The sequence below is a fragment of the Trichechus manatus genome, unplaced genomic scaffold (assembly GCF_000243295.1).
Source record: "Trichechus manatus latirostris isolate Lorelei unplaced genomic scaffold, TriManLat1.0 scaffold00021, whole genome shotgun sequence".
Taxonomy (NCBI): domain Eukaryota; kingdom Metazoa; phylum Chordata; class Mammalia; order Sirenia; family Trichechidae; genus Trichechus; species Trichechus manatus.
Window position 1 is genome coordinate 12,707,216 of NW_004443957.1, and position 4,790 is coordinate 12,712,005.

The following is a 4,790-nucleotide window of genomic DNA, read 5'->3' on the forward strand; positions in this document are numbered from 1 at the left end:
CGAACGGCGCTGAAACACACACAGCGGGCGGCGGCGACGGCGACGGCGACGGCTTAGCAACCAGAGAATCCCTTGGCGAAAGCTTTTTTCGTTCGTGACGTACCGAAGGGTAGGCAGTGTTTAATGGAGTGAAAGGGCGGAGGAGAGTGGAATGAATGGAAGGAGCCGTGGTTTGGTGGACGGGGCACGGGGGGAGGGGAAGAGAGCCGCTCACAGAGCGACTAAGTACGCGCGCCCCGGGCGCCAGCCTTCCCAGGTTAGCCACGGTCTGGGTTCCAGGCGAAGAAGAGCGAGGTTTCCGCGTAGTCGCTATAACACGCATGCGTGGGAGCAAGCCGCATTCCTGTGAAGAGGGAGCGGTTGCTGTCTCCTGAGAGGCAGGCCGTGTGACCCAATGGCAAAGGCACGACAGGTGCTTCCCGATCGGGAATTGAAGGCGCTAAAGAATGGGGATACACGGAAGGAACCTGGAAGCACGGAACAGTTGGAAAGACCCCTGGACTGAGAGTCAGGTTTTCCTGGCTCTGCTGTTAAGCGATTCTACAGTCTTGTGAGAATTAAATTAAGACGAAGTCATTGAAGACTGTAGTAAGTTTTACCAGTTTTATTGGTTCGTCCATGACCTTACTGCTGTATTTGAAAAGTTGTTTGCTAAATTGGGTATAACATAATAGGAAAACAAATTATACTCAATCGGAAGACAGCTCAGTCACAACCTCGGTTTAATGTGGAATTGATACAGTTCTGTCACAAAACAAGGACACATGACATTCGATACCACCAGAAAATATGCAGTTTCTGTTAGGCTTTTTGGAGTATTGAAAATTGCCTACAGAGTTTCGTTTTCCACTCTGAGAATTCCTAAGATTCTGGGGGATATAAGTTAGAAACAACTGACCTGGGTAGTCTTCAGTATCTTTTCCGACTCCATCATTATGTGATTCTTAGAGGAAAGGATCCCAGATTTAATTTTGTCCTGAGTGTTGAAGAAGCCTGTAGGGAAAGCAAGGAACTTTTCCTGAAGAACATCAAGGCCGGGAAGGGCCTGAATGAAGGCCAAAACTCAGATCTGACCACCCAGCTGGACAATGAACTGTCTTAAGGCTGCCACCCTCTTCACTTCTGCTTTAGCTGTTCACCCTAGTATTCCCAAACTGGGTTTACCTCAAGTTTCTGCTCAGAATGATGGTATAGGAGTGGGTTTATCAGATTTCCAAAAACCTTGCAAGAACATTGCATCGTCCAACCCTTGTTTCAAACTATTTTGTAGACCCAACTGAAATGTGAAGCCTTTCCTGACTCTGCTTAGGAGAGATAGTTGAGTCATACTTTGTGCTCCCATGATTGTTTGTATTTATAGTATTTTAATTGTTCATATGTCATTCTCATCCGTTAGCCTGTCAACCACAACTTACTTTATATTCCCAACATGTAGCACCATGCCTGTTGCCTATTGTTTGTTGACTAATAAATGAATAAAGCCAATGATCTCATTTTTGTTTTAGTTACTTGTTTAATGTCTGTCTTTCTAACCAAACTGTAAGTTTCATGAAAACAAGAGCCATATTGGTTCGCATTAGGCATTCAGTGTTTGGTGAAGGAAAGCATAAATAGATGAACATAATTGGATTAATTTGATGAAAATTCATTGACTGCTCATTACAGGAAGGCATGGGGTAGGCAAGGAAGAGACAAAAACCAAACCTGTTGCCATTGGGTAGATTCTGACTCATAGCAACCCTATAGGACAGAGCAGAACTGGCCCATATGGTTTCTGTAAATCTTTACGGAAGCAGACTGCCACATCTTTCTCCCACAGAACAGCTGACAGGTTCAACCCCTTACCTTTCAGTTAGCAGCCAAGCACTTAACCACAACACTACCAGAGCTCCTTAGGAAGAGACAAAGAAGTATATAAAACAAGCTTATGGAATAATTGAGGATATACAGAAATAAAAAGATAATAAAGCTAAATGCGTAATGAGTGAAAATCCAATGGTTAGGAGCTGAAGCAAGATCACGTACTGAGGACCAGCCATACTGGTGAGGGAAGGAGTTAGGCGTTGAAAGAAAAGTATAGTTTGATCAAGTAGGAAGTATAATTAAAGTTATGAACACAAAATAGATCAGTAAAAATGCTTACATCAAGTTCAGATATCTATCTCATAGGAGTAGAAGAGTTTCTTTGGGAGAAATTCATTTGGGAGCAAGATTGTAAAAAACTTGGAATCCAGTTTTGGAAATACCCTATAGGCAGTTGGAAACAATGAAGGTTATTCAGTGGGGGTAAGGGTAGGGAATATATTCAAGGTGTTAAAGAATAAGCTTTCAGAAGAGGTGAAAGATTTAGGAGCAAACAGACTACTAAAACACATCAGTCCAAGCCTAAGTAATGAGATTCTAGATTAGGGTGGTGGCAAGGAAAGCAAGGGAGTATCTGAGAAAAACACTGAAGAATCAGTAGGAATAAGGTACTCTGCAAAAGAATCTTTAAGCTCCTTGAGGGCATGACCTATGTCTGTTGTGTTCCTCACTGTCTTTTCCAGGACTTGGCACAGTGCACAGTATGTTGATTAAATAAAAATGATGGCACACAAAGAGTAAGAATGACTCCAGAGATGACTCTCGGGATAACAATAGCATGATGGCAGAATTGGAGACGTCTAGCAGATAGCTTAGTTTTGGATATGTCGAGTAGGGGTGAAAAAACATTCAATAAGCATATCCACGTAGTGATTAAAAATTCAGGGCTAGGAAGAGAAAGCTCAGTGCATGAGAAAAATACTTGGAAATTAGGGGGTAATATATCATCAAAGAGTTATTAAGGGCTCGGTAACTTGCTGCACGTTACTATACCCATAATTCTTAAATTTTGCTGCAACAAAGACTCATGTAGAGTTTGTTAAGAACTGTGGATTCCTAAGCTCCACCCCCAAGAGATTCTGATTCTATAGGCCTGGAATAGGGCCTGTGAATATGCATTTTTACCAGCACTCAGGTAAATCTGATGCGGGTGACCAACTCTGAGAAGCACTGTGCTTCCTTATGTGGGACATATAAGAGAAATATGTGGAATAGTCTTCCATCCAGGTAGCTTAGGTGACTAACAGTGATATGGCCCCAACTGAGAGGTCTCCTAGGAAAAAAATCATCAGTGTTTGGAATCTATTTAAATTCACAAAAGCAAGTGGGATGTGATGCAATGGAATTTCCCTTTTTATACCAGATAAATGTATAAATACTGTATTCTGAAAATAGGCAGTCCTTCCTAGTTTCTACTGGCAAGATCTTCTGAGAAAACAGAAGAGAAGAGGAAGCATGACAAAATACATACAGAAGGAAGTCAGGCAACTCAAAATATGAGAGGAAAAATAGAGAATTGTTGTTAGGTGCCGTTGAGTCAGTTCCAACTCATAGTGACCCATGTATAACAGAGCAAAACACTGCCCAGTCCTGCACCATCTTCACAATCATTGCTATGAAATAGAGAACAAGAGAAGACAAAAAAAATTAAAAATGAAAGTAAGTATGATAAAAGCTAAGCCTGAACAGATAAATGAATTTTATCCCCTGGACCACAAAAATAACAATGAAAACAAAATCCAAAGTCTAGCAAAAACACTCACACTGAAGTAAAGTCTAACGGAGATAAAACAATGTAATTACCAAGAGGATTGAGCTTTCCAGACTTATTTCCAAGGTATCTTATGCAAATATTCTAGGGAGATAAGGTCACTGGTTTCCATCTCCATCTAGCCCTGCACTTTGGCTATCAGTCCACCCAAACAATCCCCCCCAATAAACTTTATCTGCCTGACTCATCTGTAGGGTTTGCTGTCTAACCAAGTCTTTGAGTGAATAATAGCTTCTTGTTAAAAAAATAATAATGTGCTTGATCCTTTAAAGAAAATTAGTGATGTGAAAATAAACTAAACATGACATAGAAAAACCGATGAGAAAGAAACTGAAAACATTTTCTGTGAGTGTGAATGGACAAGAAAGGAGAAGAAAAGTTTCCGTGAACCCAATAGTATAATAATGCATCTGGAAGAAAATAATACACAGTCTACTGGTAAAATGAAAAGCTCCAACTTACGCATTAAAACCAGAGGTAGACAGACATGTATGGAAAACTATAATTTCTTAGAGTTACTGTTTAAAGACAATCCCTTTTCCAAAAATATACCACTGTTTCCAGTTGCATGAAGTTTTGCCGTTAGCTTTCATTCCTTTCCCAGTCTTCCTTTATAAAATCACAGGCATTCTTTAGAAAACGTAAGCTAATAGCACTAATACCGTGGTAAGTCAGTCATCATAATAAAGGAAGTCAATTTCCTTTATTAAAATGCTTGCAGTCCTAGTGGCACAGTGGGTAAGCACTCAGCTGCTAACTGAAAGGTCAGCAGTTCAAACCACAAGCAGCTCCACAGAAGAAAGATGTGGCAGTCTGCTTCCGTAAAAATTACAGCCTTGGAAACCCTAAGGGGCAGTTCTACTCTGTCCTATAGGGTCGCTATGAGTTGGAACTGACTCAATGGCAATGGGTATTAAAGTGCTTATTTTGCAGGCTACTGGTAGCAATTTTAGTCAGCCAAAACCCAAAACCAAACCCATTGCCATCGAGTTAATTCCGACTCATAGCGACCCTATAGGACAGAGTAGAACTGCCCCATAGAGTTTCCAAGGAGCAGCTGGTGGATACAAACTGCCTACCTTTTGGTAGCAACCGAGCTCCTAACTGCTGCGCCACCAGGGCTCCAATTTTAGCCAAAGTGATTGTAAAATATGGC